Here is a 23139-nt window from a genome sequence, read left to right on the forward strand (position 1 = left end):
CTGTGTATTTCTTGCCTCCCTTTTCCAGTTTCTGTCTCACCAATTGATACAGTTTGGATGTTTGTCCTCTCCAAATCTCATGTTGAAATGCGATTACCAGTGTCGTGGTGGGTCCTGGTGGGAGATGTTGGATCATGTGGGTGGATCCCTTATGAATGGTTTAGCACCATCCCCTTAGTGTTAAGTGAATTCTCATTCAGTTAGTTCATGCGAGATCTGATTGTTTAAAAGTCTGAGAACTCCCTGCCCTTGCTCTCTTGCTCCCTCTTGCCACGTGACATGTCTGCTTCCCCTTTGCCTTCCACCATGATTGGAAGCTTCCTGAGACCCTCACCAGAAGCAGATGCTGGCACCACACTCACTGTACAGCCTGCAGAACCATGAGCCCATGAGTCAATTAAACCTCTTTTCTTTATAAATTACCCAGTCCCAGGAATTTCTTTGTAGAAACTCCAAAACAGCCTAACACACTGGTCATCTGGCATCTCCCGGACCACCTTCTCAACTTTATCCACCCTTCCCAAAAGTATGATCAGAGAGGTTGAGGTGTAATATTTTTCCTTTTCTGCCAACATAGAAAAAAACAAACTACATGTGCAGAGAATACTGCATAATTTTTCAACCCCTGCCTATGTCGGTCTTCACATTGAAGATACATGATTTTATTTGAAATACCATGGATATTCATAAAATAAGAACAAACATTTGTCCCCACATTTAAAACAATATTTAGGGTTTATCTGGGTGAATTTTTTTTCTATCACCTTAAGTAGGTAGAGATAGGTGAAATTAGACTCTACTGAGCTAAAGTGAGGGCAAATATTACAACAAAACAAGGGATGCTGAGAGACAACATCTGTGGCTAACTTAGCCATGGAAAAAGCCCTGGAAATGGAAGAAAGTCTAACACGCTAAAAATGGAAGAAAGGAAGCATACCAAGTAATGCAGTCGCTCCACCAATGTCATTCTGGCCCATCCCAAAGGACCACAAATAGAAATATTCTGGAATCTAGCGCCACTGATATTTAAACTCAATTTCCCGCAAGGTCAGGAATAATAGCGAGTTATTTGTTTTACTAACTTAGGTTGCAAGTGCCTTGGGCGGATCCTGTGCCTTCTTCTATATCGCACTCAGCGCCAAGAACACTGTTAGCCATCAACAAAACCATAATAGAGCTAGAGCCTTTTCTAAAGGCCAACGAAAACACACACTGAGCTAATGGAGACATTTACAGGCAAAGGATTCCAGTTTCCTTTCTGAAAATGCCACCAAGACAGCATAGCTAATTAGGTCTTAGTAAATGACAGACTGACCAGAATGGTCCACCTGCCTTTATGTGTATACCAGACCATTTTTCTGCTAGCTTGGTTTTTATCTTTGCTTTTATCCTTTTAGCTATAAGTTAAAAGGTCTATTTTTGAAATTTCAAAAGGCTTTATCTGAGATCTGACTTGTGAGTTCACAGGAATTTCAGGAAAATGGGAATACAGAGCCTTAACATTGTAAAGAATGAATTTATTCACTTGAAGCTGTTCACTCATTCCTCTCCTACCCCTGTTACCTTCCCTTTGGCAAAACTTCAAAAAATAATTTTGTCCAAGGCCACCCAGAAATGCAATGACAATTCCAGGGACAAAATTCAGATGTTCCATGCAACCTTGCCTCTTACCCAGCCTAAGAGTAATCATAATTTTTCCAATATTCCCATTATGGTTGTCCTCATGACAGTCTAACTCAACCCTTGTTTGTGTTTCTGAAAATAACCCAAATTGATGGAGATAGGCATTGCAAATACGGGATACTGAAGTAGCACAGACTCGAAGTCTAACAAGTTCTCTCTGTGAACAAGAATGACTTTGACGTCCACTAAGTTTCTGTAAGCCTAGAGAAAGACCACAGAAGATGAATGTTAATCACTGGAAAGCTCAATAAGAATTAATGGAGCTTCTAATATAAGAAATCAGAATACAAATGTTTCTGTGTCCCTCACATTCTCTTCCTCCAAAATACTAGCAGAAAATGAAAAAACTACAAGTCATAGACTTTATCTACCAAAAAATGAATAAATAAAAATTTTTGGAGATGCCAAAGTATCAGCATAGAAGCCAAAACATACCAAAAACTTGCAATGCAGTATGGCAGAGCAGAGAGAAAATGGACCCTATAAGTAGGTATGTCTGATTCTAGTTTCATTTGTTATTAGCATTGCAGTTTTCTAAAGCTCTCACAATTTTATTTCCCCACCTATAGAATTAGGACTAATAATTATGTATATAATTTTATATATATATATATGTTCCGAGCTCTTTCCATTACAAATATGAAAAAATTAACCCAAACTTGCTTAAGCAAAACAAATTAATTAATTAAAATAAAAGAAATATATTGAGTAAGTACCTGAAAAACCTAAGAGCCTCTAGCTTTTGGCACAACTGGATTCAGGTACGCAATGTTGTTAGGAAGTGATATGTTCTATAAGTCTGTTATTTTCTAAAATGACTTAATTTTCAAGCATGTTTTCCCATCATGGCTTCCAGAGCTAAAGGATAAAATACAGCCCCAAGTTCAGTGGAATAAAGACTTCTCCTTATGAAAAATTCTACTTGGGAAATGAACCTCATTTCTCTGGTCAGTTATATATCCATACCTAGAGGCAGGACTAGAAGGAACTACATGCCATTACGTGAATAAGGGTAAATGGCTTCAGGAAAGGCAAAAGAAACCAACACCCCCTGCAATAACACACTGGGGTTGTTGCAAAAAGAAACAAAGAAAACTCATCCCAGTACCTGTAATTTTGGACTAAGACAAATAATAAATTAAGTAATTTTTATTGCTGGACAAAATTTTGACTTCCAGGAAATATTTCCCTGTATTGAGCCCAGTTAAGGCACATATTACATGCCCTAATGGAACCTCCATGATGTACATAATGTTCTGCCAAAATGATAAGGGGTAATTAGGTAAAGCTGCAAGATGGTGAGATTTTAGCTGGATTGAAAGGGAGCAGAAGATTTATCCAGGCTAAGAGGCACAGAAAGGTCATTCTAATGAGAAGTAATAAAACAAGTTGATGACTATATATTTTTTTATCTAAGAAAGAGTGATGTCAGTAAGATGGGCATTCTAACCAACAGAAAATGGCATATGATGAAGTAGATGTGTCAATATTAGTAGAAAGATTTTGCATACCTCCAGCAAAAATAACATTTACAGAATTAAGTTGTTTAAAATGCAATTAGTGAGGAAAGATTTTTAAAGAGCTCATTCAACATAGTTCTTTGAAAAGATATTCCTCCTTAAGCTGATCTCCTTTCAGTGGGATGGCCTGTGTACAAACATAAATTTGACAAATTAAGTTTAGAGCTCTTCATTATAAGACACAATTAACTTACTCCAATAAAAAGGATGATTTATTGCTTTAAGCATGTTAATAAAAGCCCCAGCCACAACTGAGAAACAAAACATAGTTTAGAACAAGAATACTGTATTAATATACATGATGTGGGTTCAAACAGGGCCAAACAGTTCTTGAATTTCAGATAGAGGCCTGTCCAACAACAACCTTATTTTGAGCATTTCCAAGGTAGATTTCAAATAAATTATAAAAAGCAAGACAGAAATATTTAACTAAATGTGAAAATAGACTTTTAAACACAGTGAAAGTACCAACCATAAATAATTTTTGCAAGCAATATTAAGCCAGACTTACCATCCTTCCAGTAAAGCACCTACATCACACACTAAGAATCTTTTTATTTCTTCTGGCCATGATGAATTCATATGAGTTACCCCATTTTCAAAAAGATGTCTACAGAAGCTCTCCTGGCAGCCAAAAGCAGTATTCTCTCAAAATAGAAACCCCTTCTGAGTTCGACTTAACAGGTCTGTTATGATACTCTCAGAGAATTTACCAGTCTGAGGAGTTTTATTACATGTAAATGTAAATTTCTTCCAAGGCTTGAAGAAATTCACTCCATATTTCGGGAAATGAACATGTGATTTTTAAAAAATGTTGTTTTAATAAATGAAACAATAGTTCTTTCTACGAGGCACCTTGCACTACTGATTAAAAGCTCTTGTATGTTTACAACAAAGCAAAAATGCATTCAAACACATGAATATATGAGACAAAATTATTCAATATGCCCAAAAGCAAGTGAGGCTTGTATAGAGGCTAGGGTAAAGTAAAATAATCAATTCCTGTTACAGGTAGTGAGTGGCATTTGGTTTCCTGGCAGCTGAGGCAAAAATGGAAAGATGCCATGCATTACAAGTTAATTATAATAGCACAGGTAGAGCAGCAGGGAGGCTTAAAGGTAAAGTTAGCACTTTTTTTCTCAGAACAGAGCTTTGATCTTTTCAGGCTTGTGCACTTATCTGAAACGCCACATTCAGCACCACACAACATGAAATACAAAGATTTAGTCTTGTTTAAGTTTTATCTTATAGCTGCATGTGTGCGCACGTGGGTGTGTATGTACACAGGTGCATGTGTGTGTGGCCAGCTGTCTGTCTCATCTATAAAAGAACATCAATACATAAAACATAAAACTAGCAAACATCTCATTTTAAAAACTAGAGCACAAGAAGCCATCAAAATGAATTAAGAGTAAAATCCATCCCTGAATAACAGAATAAATCCACTGTGTGCTGAAAGTGAATCCCTATGAAAGACACAATAAATTGACTTGTTGCCTGAGGATATTTAAGATTGAATGTTCACCAAATACAATGATTTTTTGTTTTGCAGAATTTTATGCTGAGTTGTTCTTTACAGAACTAATATGCCAAAAGACCCATACTGCTTCCTAAGTTTACGCTTAGACAGTATGACAAAGTTATCAGTATAAAGAAAGACACTTTTATTTCTCTTTGTTTTAGCAGGAAGAGATAAGTTAATTCATTTCATACTTGTATCATGTTAATATAGATTTAAAAAGACAAGTGTTAGAACTTACTCTTTTTTAGGGCTAGATTTCCTTCAACAAGAACGTATAATTACTTGCTCTAATTTTGGCAAATATATTGAATGAAAGACATTGTAATACCTGAGGGACCGTCTGGATAGACCATATGGATTGGTTGGCCCAAAGACAATTACTATCCAGAGAATCAGAGCCAGATGATGGAGCAATGATGAAGTTCACACATAGCTTTGAGATGCCCTTAAACCTGAGGTATGTCAATGCAAGTGCATAAAAATAAATTGTTACATTTTCAATTAAAAAAAAAACATGAATTGGAAAGACAATGTCAAGAGAATAGGAAGACAAGCCACACACCAAGAGAAAATATTGCAAAAGACACATCTGATAAAGGACCTCTGTCCAAACGTACAAATACTCTTAAAACTCCACAATAAGAAAATGAACCCATTTAAAAATTAGCAAAAGCCCTTAAGAGCCACTTCACTAAGGAATATGTACAGATGGCAAGTAAACATAGGAAAAGATGTTCAATATCGTATGTCATTAAGGAACTGAAAATGTGAATAACAACAATATACCACTACACACCTCTTATAGTTGCCAAAATCCAAAACACTTACCATACCAAATGCTGGCAAGGATGTGGAGCATGAGGAACTCTCATTAATTGCTGGTAGGAATGCAAAATGGTACAGCCATCTTGGAAGAAAGTTTGTCGGGTTCTTACAAAACTAAACATATTCTTACCATACAATCCAGCAATCACACGCCTTGGCACTTATCCAAATGAATTTTAAAATGTGTGTCTACACGAAAACCTGCACATAGATGTTTATAACACCTTTTCTCATAATTGACAACATTGGGAAGCAACGAAAATTTCCTTCGGTAGGTGAGTGGATACTGTGGTACCTCCAGACAATAGAATATTATTCAGCACTAAAAAGAAATATGCTGTCAAACCATGAAAAACATGCAGAAGACTTAAATGCATATTACTAAGTGAAGAAAGATTTTAACAAATGTGCCGCTCTGGTGTAGAATGTTGATAATAGAAATGGTTGTGTATGTGTGGGAGAAAGGAGGAATATAGGAACTCTCTGTACTTTCTGCTTAATTTTGCTGTGAACTACAACAGCTCTAAAAAAGTTTATTAATAAACAAAAAACACGATGATTTCCTATATTGCGTTGAAACTAACATCATAACTTGCTTTTTTCTCCTCTTACAGGGATAGAAAGAGTGGTTATGTGTTTATATTCCTTACGTCTAGAACTGCTGACTCCTAATTTTTACTTTATTTTCTGTCATTTTCTTCATTTTCTCTGTCCTGTCATCTCTGTTAATGACATATGTCAAATAAAAAAAATAAAAAAAAGAATGCTGCTTTGAGAGTAGCAATCAAAAGCCCTGTTTGAAAAGTGACTAAGATTATTTAAATAAGCACCCTGGAGATCAACTAGTTGAAACTCTTTAAGAAACCATTAAAAAGTCAGGAAACAACAGGTGCTGGAGAGGATGTGGAGAAATAGGAACACTTTTACACTGTTGGTGGGATTGTAAACTAGTTCAACCATTATGGAAAACAGTATGGCGATTCCTCAAGGATCTAGAACTAGATGTACCATATGACCCAGCCATCCCATTACTGGGTATATACCCAAAGGATTATAAATCATGCTGCTATAAAGACACATGCACACGTATGTTTATTGCAGCACTATTCACAATAGCAAAGACTTGGAATCAACCCAATGTCCATCAGTGACAGACTGGATTAAGAAAATGTGACACATATACACCATGGAATACTATGCAGCCATAAAAAAGGATGAGTTTGTGTCCTTTGTAGGGACATGGATGCAGCTGGAAACCATCATTCTTAGCAAACGATCACAAGAACAGAAAACCAAACACCGCATGTTCTCATTCATAGGTGGGAACTGAACAATGAGATCACTTGGACTTGGGAAGGGGAACATCACACACCGGGGCCTATCATGGGGAGGGGGGAGGAGGGAGGGATTGCATTGGGAGTTATACCTGATGTAAATGACGAGTTGATGGGTGCTGATGAGTTGATGGGTGCAGCACAGCAACATGGCACAAGTATACATATGTAACAAACCTGCACGTTATGCACATGTACCCTAGAACTTAAAGTATAATAATAATAATAAATAAATAAAAAAGAAACCATGACTGCCTCAGCCTTGCTAATCTCTTTTCTTATTACTCATCAATTCCGAATTCCATTAATCTCCTAGCCTAACATAAGAGTTTTCCAGAATGATCTGTCAGAAACACGTTCTTCTTCATGGTACTTCTTGCACATCTGTCACAATCGCTTTCCCTCAGGGTTGTACAGAAGGCATGATCACATCCCCCACAAAGGACGTTTTCTTCCATCCTTGTCTCTTTATTAGATAGTACCCAGAAGTGCCCCAACAGACTTTCACTCAATACTCACTGGCCTAGATTATTCTTCAACTGAAGTTGGCAAGTGACTGGCAAGAAAAATTACCCTGTTTGGTCATGATCAATTACAATTTACACCGCAGGACTGAGAAGGGGGTTGGTTTTGTTTACTTATCACATGGAAGAAAAGTCCAAGTATTATAAAGTCTCACCGAAAAGAAGGGATCGAAGAAAACAAAAATGAAAGAGGGAGAAGGAGAGCAAGAGGAGAAGAAAGAATAAAAGAAAGGGAGTGAAAATATCTTTGGGATAAATAACCAACAGCATCTATTTACAGTTTTATAAAGACAATTTCAGTAGAGGGTAAGATTTAAAGTTCTATTAAAGCAAACATGGAGGGAAATTAGATGAGGAAATAAAGACAGTATACACAAACTATATTTTAACGGATATTGATGTACATGGAACAAAGATATATCCAATAGTTTACAGAGAAGAATATAGGGTCAAAGAAGTTTGAGTTAGTTTTAGTTTTGTTTTTAAGATAGGTGATATTGTGGCATATTTCTAGGCCAATATGAATAATCCTGAAAAGGGAAAGAAAATGATGTAGGAAATGTGACTATTATAGGATCCAACTCCTGGTGAAAATGAGATGGAAAGGATTTAAATTACTGATAAAGAGTTTTCTCTTTGCAACAGAAGTAGGTACAACCTTTTAATAGAAGGGATAAGTCAGTAGCTGAATACAAATGCTGAAAGTTTGATTGAATTGTTAGTTGGAAAAAAATGATAGTTCTTATGCAATTATATTTCTTTTCTTTCTAAAGTGAGCTCAGTGTTACGAAAAGAGAGTAGGCAGATAGAGATGTTTGAAATTTGGGGAGAGAGGAGAATGTATGAGATTCTCAGAGAGAAAGGAAGTGCATTTTCTTGAGAATATTACGGGGCAGCCTAGTAAAGTTGAGATTTTTAGCGTATCTTTACTGTTATAGCGTTGGCACAGAAGAAGTGGATAATTTGGTTGGGTGAGTTTGGGGTTTTGTCAGATAAATAGTATAATGGAGGGAAGATGAAGAAAAGGAGTTAAGGGTGCTTTTAAAAGAGTGTTACAGTACTAGCCCATGAAAATTTTAGGCTGCATAGGGGAAAGAGATGTAAGAACTGAGTAGAGGTGACAGATGGTGAAAAGGAGTCAGGTCAATAAGTTTAAAGTTTGAATGAGGTCAAAGAATGTTTGTTTGGGGAATATAAAAGGAAGTCACTAAAAAGTTGAAGGTGTGCAGAAAATGGTCAGAGAAAAGGGCTGGAATTAAAATTTTGAAGGTGCTATAACTACTGATGATGACAAGATGGCTGAACTAGAATGCAAAAATGATAGTTGGGACACCAGGATGTGGGATGGACTATTCACTTCTTGGATTCATCACTTATTTGCTGTTAACCTTAGATAAAGTAGTTCACATCTATAGTTCTTGGTTTCTTCATCTTAAAAAGGAGGATAATAATATAAACCAATTCATAGGGTTGTTGTGAAATCTAAAAATGTTCATTATGTAAAATGCTTTCAGCAGTGCCTGGCATATTGTAAGCATTCAGTAAGTGTTCCCAGTTAGTACTATTTGCATTTATATCATGTATTTATTACTTTATTTTTAAATGGTGAAGTTCCTGAATATTTTAAGTATTCACTCTATAACAGGGACTGTTCTAAGCACTTATCTTTTTAAAAAATCTCATTCAATTCTCACAGTGTCCTTACTGGTAGGTACTATTGTTATACCCATTTCATAATTTAACCAACAGGGCATAGCTAGTAAGTGACACAGACATGCTTTTAATCATATCAGTCTGCTTCCAGATTCTCTGTCCTGAAACACCATCCTATGCAGTGATTGACAGTGGCATAGGTGAATTCAGGTGATGAGAACACAATGAACGAGGAGAAGACATTTGGAGGGAGAGATATGAAAACAACAAGGAAGGGTAATGGATAATGAAGTCTATGACATGCACATCAAAGAATCCGGGGTTTTGAGGGAGGAAGGAAGACAGACAGCCTGGAAGTGACAGTGGGGAACAAGGCTTACAACACACAGAAGCATTTCAAGCATTTCCGACCAAAGGACAACATGAAAAAATAGCTTCAAATTTGGTCATCTAGTGAACTTGGCAGTTCCTTAGGATTCTGTCCTTGTCATTGTATTTTTATCCCAGGGAGAGAAAGTTCTTGTGAAATTCTTGTCCTCTACCCAATCTTGCTAAGAATCATACTCAGTTTAGGGGCAAAGCTATAAGGTTAACCAATAGGTTACCAAGATGATTTTTTTTAGTGACTCTCAGACCAGTTCCCACATGAAAGCATTGTTTTAAAAACAAAGCAAATTATCAAATGTGGGGACTTTTCTGGTATGTGAGATATTGCAAATAGTGTAATTAGATACAATGTTCCTAATTCCATTTACTTACATGACAGTTTCAAAAATCAATCTATCAACCAATCAAATGCTTTTCATAACCACATAGCTGTAGATGAGGGATTAGCAAAGTGCAGCCAATGAACTAAATTCAGTCTGTCACCTGTATTTACATGGCATAAGAGCTAAGAATTACTTTTACCATTATGAATGGGAGAAAAAAGTTAAATGACTAATAATATTGCATGACATGCAAAACTTATATAAAATTAAAATTCTAAATGAAATAACTAAAATCTCATTACAAATTAGCATTAACAGATAACATTTGCAAAAACATTTTTGATCACTTTAAACCCAGATTAAATAAAATGTTTTCCCCCCAAAGAGTTCCATTCTTATCTTCCCATTACAGAAATGTGTATGTGATTATTATTATGTTTTGAATTCCATCAATAAAAATCTTTTTTTGCTATATATTTGTCATATAATCACCTACACAATATTCACAATTTTATCTTTAATCCTGAGATGCTTAAGATATTTGATATCTGGACTCTTACAGAAAAACTTTGCTAATTTTTGGTCATAAATAATGAGTAGACACAGTTTATGTTAGTGTAGGTATTATCATGTGAATATTGTGAATGTGATATGTGGGTGTCTGTGTATAAATGTAGCCATTTGATCACATATTCATTCCGCTCACAGACATTTATTGAGCTCCTATGCCAGAAACTCTCCTGGATGCTGAGAATACAAAGTTGAAAATAGGTAGTCATTGCTCTTAACAAAACCAGTCTTATTATTTTTTGTAGTGGTAATTTTGATAAAATTTAAGAAGAACAAATAATTTCTACAAAATTTTCTTTTAAATGAATATGCCCTTTTGTTTCTCCAACTCAATTGCCAGCTATAATTGGTTACTGAATTTTATTATTTTATAAAACATTTGATGAATTCACTGATTTTCAGTCTCAGCTAGAAAATTGGAGTAGGCAAACAAGACATCTCTCTCCGACCTAACTCCATTGGAGTAAGGGTCTTGTGACCTCTCTCTGCTATGCTTACCCCCTATTATGTCATTTGAATTTTTGGGGGGGAGTGGCGGTGCCTGGCATGCTACTTGGATAAAGTCATCCAAGGTCTGTGTCTCCGTCAAACTGAACTGAGCATTGTCAGTTATCATAGCAATTGTGTTGCTCATCAGCAGAATTGAGACCCAAAGCCATTTCCATACTTTTCAGTAGCTAACGCTTATCCTTTTCTTTCTAAATTGTCTCTGACATCAATTGCCCTGCAGGATTTCAGTGTGGGTTTAGGGGACTGAACAGCCAATGAATTCAGGCTGTTCTTATAGCATGCAACCATAACTTGTGTTTAGCTTTCATAACAGAATCTTATCCAAAACTGTCTCAAAGATGCCAAAACCAATCTGAAACCACTTCCTAGGTCCATTGCATAACAAGTGGATGTGCTCTTCCCACCACATGATGAACGGCACTACGCAGTTAGATAGCTGATCATTTGAATGGTGAAAGTATTTGTCTCGCTGTTACATTTAAGCTACAAAATTTGCAAGATTTCTGGTTCTACATTGTTTATTGAACATTTTTCTATTCACATTCATTGCTATTCCTTCTTTAATGCCCGGGAAGAGTCTATTGCTATCTCTTTTCCCTCACATCCTAGAGTGAGCCTAATTCAGGAGCCCTCACTTTTAAATGTGCCTCTTAAAGTACAGTGTTACTCATTGGGAATGTTCTGCCGTAGTTTAAAATTACCTTTAGTAAAATTTTGCCCTTTTTCTTTTTTTTTTTTTTTTTTTTTGGAGATGGAGTCTCGCTCTGTCGCACAGGCTGGAGTGCAGTGGCCGGATCTCAGCTCACTGCAAGCTCCGCCTCCCGGGTTTAGGTCATTCTCCTGCCTCAGCCTCCCGAGTAGCTGGGACTACAGGCACCCACCACCTCACCCGGCTAGTTTTTTGTATTTTTTAGTAGAGAGAGGGTTTCACCATGTTAGCCAGGATGGTCTCGATCTCCTGACCTCGTGATCCACCCGTCTCGGCCTCCCAAAGTGCTGGCTTGAGCCACCGCACCCGGCCAATTTTGCCATTTTTCTAAGTGTTTGCTGCTTCCAGGGCCTAATACTTACACATGCAAATGCAGGCACAGCCAGAAGGTGGAGAATTCAGTTCTTCAGAAATTAAGGGGTCTTATTTTTTACGTTGAATCTGGACGTTGGCCCTCAGATACCCTTGATCAACTTAACCAATGATTTTCCCTACCTAAGCACATAAGAAAAAGATAGAAAGAGGATAGAACACAAAAATCCCCTGAATTTCCTAAAGCCAGAGTTCCCAGCCCCTGCACTATTGCCATTTACTTCCCGTTTCTGTTTGATCCAGTCAGGCATCTGAGGCCTCTAACTGGATCCAATCTAGTTAATGATCAGATCCAGTACAATCATGGACCCAGTCCAATTTCTGTCATAACTGCTGAACCCCGTTTAGATCTAAAATTTGCTCAAACTTGGAAAGCTCAAAATACAAATCCATGCAGCTTTGGAATCAGAGAACTTACCCATGATCCTCAGGTGCTACCAGAGGGCAGTGGACACAGTGGGCCCGGCAGGCATCTCACTTGGTGCCCCTAGGAGCTGCTGGGAGTCTACTGCAAATCCCACTCTGACATCTTCTGCAAGAAGGAAAACATTAGACAAATTAACTGAGTTTAATTGAGCAAAGAACAATTCAAGAATCAGGCAGCTGCCAGAATCAGAGATGCAGGAACTGCCACAATAGGAATTTCAGGGAAGGTCGAGGACCTGGGGATTTTCCTCAGGTGGTGCTGATGGATATCTTTTAGTTTACCTCCTGAATGAAGGCAATTTTCTTAGAATTTATTTTAGAAGGTTTTAGTGCCATTAGAAGTAAGTCCCCTACTCAATTTGCCTGGTTCTAAAACCAGCTTTTTCCAATTGTATAAGCAAATAAATTATTTTAGGCATTTCAAAAGACCTCCTGGGGGAAATGTACATATATTATATATATTTACAAATATATAAAAAATATATATATATATTATATATAACTTTTGTGGGAGTGGGATATTTGGGAATTCAGGCTTTTACTTACTACCTACAGAACAAGAAATAGGAGAGAAAGAAAAATGAGTATTTAAGGGTTGCTTTGACAGAAATAAAAGAACCAGGGGACACAAAGTTTTTTTTTTTTAACATATAAAATGCTTTTTTATTTCCCAAGCGTCCTGTTTCCCTAGCTCTGTCAAACACGATTGAGCTTATCTGCCTGGGAAATAGCAGGGCTAGCTATGGAAATTCTTATTTGGTTCAGCAGCCACCTGTTACCCCAAATGTCTTCTGTGGTAGCAATGTTGATTCTCTGAATCCTGCATCCATGAAAAAGAAGTGCCCATTCATTTCCTTTTATTTTACAAATATACAAAGCTGGAAGGTTGTGCTGTAGCCAAAGCACACTGTACAAAGAGGAGAGTTTGGCAATGCTGGAATAGGAAGGAATAAAATAACAAATTTAAGGCTGGAGGGGAAACAAATTGGAGGAAAAAAGTGAGATAAAAATTAAGTGTGCAGGGAGGGTGAGGATCACATCTAAACCTAATGGCCAGAGACCAGATTATGCAAATTATTTCAGGCAGCTCCATACTCTGCTCCACCCAAGCACCCAGCCAATGAAAGAACATTTCTTTAATTGATTTTTCATGTCTCTAAAACTACCAGAATTATCTAAATTCTTTAATGGTATAAAAAAAGAGATATTTTAACTTAATGAAATCAATGTGATGCCATTTTGATAAGAAAGTAATACATGAAGTGATTAATAAATTTGGGAGTTTCAGTTGAGCCCTATCTATACCCACTACCATCAAAATAAGAGCCTTCAATCAATTATATTTAGTGCATTCCATGTTTCTGGGAAGACATCATCATGTCCTCACCTTCGACATAATCCTTAGAGCCATTCTAGACTCCTCTGTCTCTTTCACCATCTCCCCAAGCTTTAGCATAAGAAATTACTAATACAGGTAGTATCTGTTTCCTCAATATCTCTCAAATCTGTCCTCTCCTGTCTATCCACACTACCACTACTTCAGCTTAGGTCATCCAATTCCTCATCTGGATTTCTGATATGAACTAAGTGGTCTTGTCTCCTGACTATACTTTAAAGAGAGAATTTGCTAAACTGCAAATCTGTTCTCATCATCTTCTTGCATATCTTTCTTTGGGGTCTTCCACAGCCCTCGGAATAAAGCTTACACATATCCCTATCCTTACAGGACATTTCCTTAATGGCCTTTCCAGGACAATCCTCTCATGTCTTTAGGGGCTATCCATGCTATGCCATAGTGACATTGCTTCTAACGTTTTATGCTGTCTCATGCCGTTGGAGCTTTGTTGTGATACTGGATAGTCTTGACTATTCATCTCATGAAACTGTGTTTCATAAGTGTAGAGACCGTGTCTTATTTGTTGTTGTAGCCATGGCACCTGGCATAGTGTTTGGCACATGGTATAATGAGGCAAAAAACTGGTAACTTTTAAAACAAATTGACAATTTTAAAAGGAAGAAGTGTTTGTGAGCTGGATACAGGTACCATAGTCATGACTGTGAAGCTATCCCTGACCATCCTAAGAAAACATAATGCTCCTGGAAGTTTGGGCCAATGGGAGAAGGCTAAGGTGGGTTATGGTCACCAGAAAAAAGAAAAAATAATAAATGCTTAAAAGCAAACTGTCTACTGCATAATTTTGCAGAGGGCTGGCCCTGATGTAAGGGATGGCTCAAAAGGAAATTACTGCCCGACACAGGAGGAAAGAATACCAATTATTTTTCTCTTAAGCAGGGCCAGGCCAACTCAACAGAAAACCAGAGAGGATGGGCAATGCATTCCTGGAAGGAAGCTACTGGTGCTGGTGCCATCAGCCTGGTTGACGAAAGAGACATGATCTAGGAGCCACCCAGCTGAAAGCTGGTACACCACAGACAGACATGCTTCTTGGAAACAACCTCTGGCCATCAGGAATTCAAGCTTAGCCTCAACTTCTCAGATGGAGCCTTCTAATTTTCCTTTTCCCTCCCCTGTGCTTCTTCCAGGAAACCTGCCTTGTCCTCTGTGGTAGTTGTGAAAGATCAAACGTGCCTTTTACCAAAAAGCCAGGACTTTCATCTCCTCCCAGCTCCTTTGCGTGTATCCACATGGGACGGCTCATACAGGAACACTCCTAGGACCTGACATGGGGCCACCTCCACTCTATGCCTATGAGCTTTTGTGTGGAATGAGAGTACACGAAGTCAAGGGGGAAGACCAGACCCACTAGTCTAAGACAGTAAATAATTATAGAATACTGTGACCATGAAATACACCACTTTGAATAGAATTTGTCTGTGATATATTTTGAGCCAAGACAATTTTTGCATGCTTTTATGCCACTTCTTCATGATGTTACTCATGCTAACAACTAACTTTAACCAAAACGTTACCAGGAGAATAAGGCAAAATCAGGAAAAAAAAAAAAAAAAAAAAACATGGCCTACCCAATTAATTGAAAATTTAAAAATAGTCATTGAAATGGGAGAAAGAGATCTGACTCCACTTTGGTACCCAATCTCTTCTCCCAATATTCCAATAAAGCTTCCAAACTTATCCAGACATTCTCCACCTGCTTCCCAATAACTTTTCAGTGGGTTTCTTCTACCTGCCTACCTCCTCCATTCTGCCGAGTTGTACCAGTGCTTATAACCATTACAGCATAAAATCATTCCTCTTCCACTCTGTCTCCCCCATCATCTACCTTCCTTCTGGAAGGTAGGGATTTGTCTCCATCATCTCAACTTGTCATCATTAGGTCACTCGTTCCTTCTAAACACTACTTCCTGTGCCTCACTGCTAGACTGCCACCATGGCCAGGGATCATGGTGTAATTCAGCACATAAAAACCAATGCACAAGTACTGGTTGATTGTCTAATTTGGCTGATTCCATGTACCTGAACACAAAACTTTGGACATGGCAATATGTTACGTGTTGAAACTGTGTGCTCCATGTACACAGTTTATAAATAAGACCGTAGGGACCATGTCTTATTTATTGTTGCAGTCATGGCACCTGACACAGTGTTTGGCACACAATAGAAGGAGGCAAAAGACTAGTAACTTTTAAAGCAAATTGACAATTTTAAAAGAACAGAGTGCTTGTGGGCTAGATACCGAGATTACAGTCATGACTGTGACCCTATCCCTGACAGTACTAAGACAACATGATGGCCCTGAATGAATATAAAACATGTCCAAAGTTTTGTCTTCAAGTACACTGTTGCTCCTTTCTGAAACCTTCATTTTCTCACATTAACTTAAATACTGCATGCAGATGGAGGATTTTGTCTACCCATGAGAGTTTGATAAAATATCAACCCATGAGAAGGTTACAAAAGTACAGATGTTGTCAACCCTGAACATAATTTTGAGCTTGGGGAAGCAGTGACAATGTGGTCTAAATGATTCCTCACTCATGATGCTCACAGAAAAACATTCACAAAGCTCAATCAATAGCCCCAGTGAGGCTAGAAAATCAGGGTAATTCTGGAAATAGAGAGACCATAGGGTATATACAGAATAGCCGTTGATGGATGATGTACTGTTTTTATAAATCATAGGGTTTCTAGCCCACAGAACAACTCGATTTCTTTGACTAACCCACAGTATTTTTAGCCATTGCACTGACAAGTTCCATGTCTGAATAATATTCCTCTTTTGCTTCCTCAATTCTTGTGTCTTCCTTCCTTCCTGCTGTGAGATGCTGTGTCTACTGTGTCTTGCTAAATCACTACCATATTTACTTGTGTTTTTTCTGCCAACATGCTCAAAACCTGTTTTGTCCCCATCTGGGGGAAAAATATAACTTGAAAAAAGTAAAAAGAAAATTGTGTCTCTGTATGAATAGATATATTCCACGGTATTTTCTACCTCATTTTGAGCCCTTCCTGGTTACCAGGTATCATTAAGCAATTAACACATACTATCACATTTAAAATTCACCACATTCACAGTTTAGGTACCTGTTATTACCTTCAGTTCAATTTATGAGGAAATGGGCACAGAGAAACTTTTCCAATGTCATTTGCTAGTATATTGTAAAGCCAAAATTTGAGCCTAGGTCAGTTCAAACTTTTAAGTCTTTGCTACTAATCTTCTATGACTTTGAAGTCTGGATCTTCATTTGTCATTGCTGCCTCCAATTCTGGACATGCTCATCAATTTCAAAAGAATTCTTGTCTAATGAAATTGTGTGTCACATAAGAACACAGAAATCATAATGATACAACTAAGACTGAAAGAATTTAAATGACTTATTGTAAGATGTTAAAGCTATTTCATGCCATCTCAAATCAAAACTAAGTTTTTCCTGTCCTTCTGTTGTTCTTTTATCCTTCTTACAACACTGTGACCCTTATATTTTTCCTATTTTTTTAAGAAACAGAGTCTTCCTCTGTTGCCCAGGCTAGAGTATAGTAGTACAATCATAGCTCATTGCAGCCTCAAACTGCAAAGCTCAAGCAATCCTCTTGCCTCAGTCTCCTGAGTAGCTGGGACTATAAGCAAGCACCACGTCTGGCTATTTTTTAAATTTAATTTAATTTTTTGTAGAGATGGAGTCTTACTATGTTGCCCATGCTAGTCTCTTGGTCTCATGCAATCCATCCACCTCCGCCTCCTAAAGTGCTGGAAATACAGGCGAGATCCACTGTACCCAGTCTTATGTTTTCTATGAATTTTTGGTGAGCAGTATTTCTTTTCCTTCACAGAAGCAGCCCTATTTTGTCAAAGAAGAATGAAACATCTCAGAGGCAGAGATCCAAATACACTTGACCCTTGAACAATGCAGTAGGTTAGGGATGTCAACCCCTTGTGCAGTTGAAAATCCATATATAACTTTTGACTCCCCAAAAACTTAACTAATAGTAGCCTAGTGTTGACTGGTAGCCTTACTGATAATATAAACAGTTTGATTAACACATATTTTATGTTATATGTATTATATACTGCGTATCATTCAAAGCCATAATGTACACACTAGATAAATAAACCTTTTTTATTCTTAAGACTCTTGGTTATGAAGGATGATTATGTAAATGCAAGATGTGAATCTATACGTTCTCACTTTGTAAGTTGCCCGTGGGAATTCACTTCGTTGGTGGATGAGACTAAACACAAGCAAGCCAATGCTAGGCAAGCTTCAAATTGGGCCTCTTCATTTTGGATGGCCTCCTGCACCCCTTTATCTTTCTCCTGTCTCCTGGAATTCATCTTCTTCCCTGCTCATCTACCACCTGTCTATAGTTTCTCACTGATTTGGCTGCCCAAGCACAAATAGTACTAACTTCTCTTTTCTCGACCCCTGTTACCCTCTCTCTTTTTCCTTTCCATGAATTCTCATTTGCTAAGCTGGATGATCTCACTTAAGTTTTTGAGGTTTTGAGATCTCTATTATTCTTTTCCATTCGTTCCCCTGTCCTTTGCTGAGAGCTCCCATGACCTTCCAATACCTTCTTCAGTCCAGCCCCTAAAAAAGAATTCCACCAGAACAGAGCCTTGCTGTAAACTGGGAACCTTTCCAGTACCCCTTTTCCATGACTACTGCCCTATCAACATTTAAACTATCTGAATACTCTTCCTTCAAGTCTTACACTATTGGGTGGTTAATGAGCACTAAAATTACTAAACTAATCCCAGCAAATGTGTGAGCTTCCTAATAATTCACCCCATAGTAATCAAATTCAAAAGCACACGTGTATAGAAAACCCTCTCTAGAAGTGGCTGCATTTAAAGACAGCAAGATAGGTTCCTCTAATCTCATAATAGAGACTAATCACTGCTGGCTTTCTTGACCTCCAAAGCTAAGTTTATTACTCCAACTCTTGATAATTACCATTTCATTTCTCATTGTGTCCCTTAAATTACATGTTTCAAATAGATGGTTTATAATTTCATTAGATGATAGTAAAAGCTCTATTTTTCCTTTTACTTATAGGGTATTTTTTTATTATTATTATTTTTCTCAGAACTTCTCTGAGCTTATTTCTTTTTTTTTTTTCTTCTTTTTTTTTTATTATACTTTAGGTTCTAGGGTACATGTGCATAATGTGCAGGTTTGTTAAATATGTATACTTGTGCCATGTTGCTGTGCTGCACCCATCAACTCATCAGCATCCATCAACTCGTCATTTACATCACGTATAACTCCCATTGCAATCCCTCCCCCCTCCCCCCTCCCCATAATAGGCCCTGGTGTGTGATGTTCCCCTTCCCGAGTCCAGGTGATCTCATTGTTCAGTTCCCACCTATGAGTGAGAACATGCGGTGTTTGGTTTTCTGTTCTTGTGATAGTTTGCTGAGAATGATGGTTTCTAGCTGCATCCATGTCCCTACAAAGGACACAAACTCATCCTTCTTTATGGCCGCATAGTATTCCATGGTGTATATGTGCCACATTTTCTTAATCCAGTCTGTCACTGATGGACATTTGGGTTGATTCCAAGTCTTTGCTATTGTGAATAGTGCCGCAATGAACATACATGTGCATGTGTCTTTATAGCAGCATGATTTATAATCCTTCGGGTATATACCCAGTAACGGGATGGCTGGGTCATATGGTACTTCTAGTTCTAGATCCTTGAGGAATCGCCACACTGTTTTCCATAATGACTGAACTAGTTTACAATCCCACCAACAGTGTAAAAGTGTTCCTATTTCTCCACATCCTCTCCAGCACCTGTTGTTTCCTGACTTTTTAATGATTGCCATTTTAACTGGTGTGAGATGGTATCTCATTGTGGTTTTGATTTGCATTTCTCTGATGGCTAGTGATGATGAGCATTTTTTCATGTGTCTGTTGGCTGTATGCATGTCTTCTTTTGAGAAATGTTTGTTCGTATGCTTTGCCCACTTTTTGATGGGGTTGTTTGGTTTTTTTCTTATAAATTTGATTGAGTTCTTTGTAGGTTCTGGATATTAGCCCTTTGTCAGATGAGTAGATTGCAAAAATTTTCTCCCATTCTGTAGGTTGCCTGTTCACTCTGATGGTAGTTTCTTTTGCTGTGCAGAAGCTCTTTAGTTTAATGAGATCCCATTTGTCAATTTTGGCTTCTGTTGCCGTTGCTTTTGGTGTTTTAGACATGAGGTCCTTGCCCATGCCTATGTCCTGAATGGTATTACCTAGGTTTTCCTCTAGGGTTTTTATGGTTTTAGGTCTAACATTTAAGTCTCTAGTCCATCTTGAATTAATTTTCATATAAGGAGTAAGGAAAGGATCCAGTTCTAGCTTTCTACTTATGGCTAGCCAATTTTCCCAGCACCATTTATTAAATAAGAAATCCTTTCCCCATTTCTTGTTTTTGTCAGGTTTGTCAAAGATCAGATGGCTGTAGATGTGTGGTATTATTTCTGAGGGCTCTGTTCTGTTCCATTGGTCTATATCTCTGTTTTGGTACCAGTACCATGCTGTTTTGGTTACTGTAGCCTTGTAGTATAGTTTGAAGTCAGGTAGCGTGATGCCTCCAGCTTTGTTCTTTTGATTTAGGATTGTCTCAGCAATGCGGGCTCTTTTTTGGTTCCATATGAATTTTAAAGCAGTTTTTTCCAATTCTGTGAAGAAACTCATTGGTAGCTTGATGGAGATGGCATTGAATCTATAAATTACCTTGGGCAGTATGGCCATTTTCACGATATTGATTCTTCCTATCCATGAGCATGGTATGTTCTTCCATTTGTTTGTGTCCTCTTTTATTTCACTGAGCAGTGGTTTGTAGTTAGGGTTTATTTTTAATTTAAAAAGTGATGCAAGCTTGTTTTCACAATTAAATATAAGAGTAGTGAAGAAAAGGTTAAGAATCTCACTTTACCCCATTTCTACTCCATCAACTCTGATTAACCAATGTTAACAATTTTGTATGTATTCTTCTACCTTGTTCTCTGTGATCCAAAAAATTATATCCAAAATAAGTACGTATGTTCACACAAAGATATGCACATGTGTAAATAAAGTATATTATTGTACTTCAAACATGGGATCATTTTATACCTATGACTCTTTTGCTTACTTTTGTTCTTAATAACATATCATGGATATCTGTCTGGTCATTATATTCTATATTATAGAGCCCTATAGTTTAGTCAAGCTTCTCTCTAATAAGAGATACTCAGGCCGTTTCTAGTTCCAGTGCCACTATAAATAACAATACAGGAAGTATCACTGAGTATAGCTTTGCATTTAATGTTTTTTCAAGCTGTAAGATGTATTTCCCAAATTGGGATTGCCCAGGTCAAATAAAATGTACATATCCTGAAGAAGGTTGGTTAGAGTAATTCTCACTCTCATTAACAACATCCCAAAGTGTCCATATCCTTGGCATATTTATAATATCATTTTTAAAACTATAAATATATTATTTGTTATAAGCATACAAATGGGTATGTTTGTGTGTATGGGGGCTTGTGTCTACTATAATGAGACCCTTAAAACTAGGGGACTGAGGTGGAAGGAATGAAAACAGTTACCTGAGGGCCACCTTTAAAAAGGAATACTAACATTTTTGTATGTGTTAAACCTGGTTGAAAATACTGCCAATGACCCTTCTGGGAGCATAAAGATAGAGGTAGACATTTTAGGAAACATGAAAGCAGCCTTTAGAATGGGTCTGGAAAGAGGGAGAATGTTGTTATTAGCAGCAAATTGCAAAACAAGCAAATTGTTCTAATTTAATGTCTGTATATGGAAAATTTGGCCAGTTTCTTTATTTTTCCTATGCTTTGTCGATCTGTGTAGCGACTTGTTCCCTGAAGTAGCTCAGAGTACACATGAGAGGCAGTAGAGTGTATAGTGAATAACAATGATGGAAGTAGTAACAGGAGTTAATATTGATTGAGTGCTTGCAATGAACCACATGTTCTTCCACGTGCTAAGTTGAATTCCCTTGATATCACCATGCACTGCACCACCAATATGCACAAACTTCCTATATTCCTAGAATGTCCAGTCGGTCCTAGCCACATACATGCATTGATGGGATGCCCTGTTAGGAGTTATATTTGAATTTGGCCCCTACTGCCCACATCCTCATCTTTCTGCTCCCATTCTCTTCTTACTCCCCTGCTTCACACCCACAGTGCTAAATAGAAACTGCTAAGGTGAAAGTCACCAGGTGACCTCTATATGGCCAAATCTAAAGAACACTGTCTTCAGTTTTCTCCCCTTTGACATTTGGTCACTGTAAGTCTTCATGAATTCAACTCTCACCTGTCTCATCATGCATATTAACCCTCTTGCCTGGCTTTCTTTCATTCCTCCTTTCTTCTTCTCTATTATCCCCTTAAAGGCTAGTCTTCTCCAAGACACTAAATTTGAATCCTTTACCCATCTATGGAAAACCCAATCCATATCCATGAAATCAAATACAACATATAGGTTGCCAATACACAAAGCTAAAACTCCAGGCCTGAGTCCCTTCTGACAACCATATCTTTATCTCAAACTACTTAACAGAAGCACCAGATATATCTATCTATGATTAAAATAAAACTCACTTTTTTTCCTTTAAACAAGCCTATTTTTCCTTCATATTCTCTGTGTATCATGACTATCCAGCTACTACTCATCTTACAAATCTAAAAACATCATCCTAAATATCTCCTTCTCTCTCAACTCCCAATAATAGCAGTTATTTATTGGATTTTGATGTGGGGCCATATTATTTTTATACTTTGATTCATTTCATTAAAAAGTGTCCCACAAATTAGTAGCTATAATTCCCACTTCACAGGGGATAAAGCTGAGTCTCAGAGACACTCAGTAACTTGACCCAAGTCAGACAGATAGTACAACGCAGTATGAGATTGAAATGAAATTCTGTTTGACTTAAAACTCCTTGTGTTCTCAACTACACTGTGTGACTGCTCACCCAGTACTGATAGTGATTATAATAGCCAATGTGTACTGAATGACTATGTTTGAAACACCAGATACTAAGAACTTTTCACAAATTAACTTGTTTAATGCACACAGAAGCTCTATGATTTAGGTACTACAATCCCATTTTACAAATGAGAAAACTGAGATTCAGAGAATTTAAAACTTGCCTTGTATGAATAACCCAACCAGTAAGCTATAAAGTTGTAGCTCCAGGACTCAAAACCAAACTCTCTACGCTTCTGAGATCTTCCTCCCCAAAAAGCACTTTAATCTGCCTCTCTGTCTTCATCACCACTGCTACTGTCCTGGTTCAAACTCTCATCATTTCCCTCTGCCTTTTGTCTCCTACTCTATTCCCATTGAACCTA

General features: G+C 37.5%; 1 long non-coding RNA gene across 5 annotated transcripts in view; it reads right to left on the bottom strand.

Moving 5' to 3' along the window:
* LOC139355602 (uncharacterized) overlaps nt 1-23139 on the bottom strand; it is a 281629-nt gene that overhangs the window by 127446 nt on the left and 131044 nt on the right. For all 5 annotated transcript variants that reach the window (XR_011606365.1, XR_011606366.1, XR_011606368.1 and 2 more), the window contains one exon: nt 12351-12464. This is a non-coding gene — a long non-coding RNA (uncharacterized lncRNA). The remainder of the gene's footprint in view (nt 1-12350; nt 12465-23139) is intronic.

This window comes from Macaca nemestrina, chromosome 8, assembly GCF_043159975.1.
Source record: "Macaca nemestrina isolate mMacNem1 chromosome 8, mMacNem.hap1, whole genome shotgun sequence".
Lineage (NCBI taxonomy): Eukaryota > Metazoa > Chordata > Mammalia > Primates > Cercopithecidae > Macaca > Macaca nemestrina.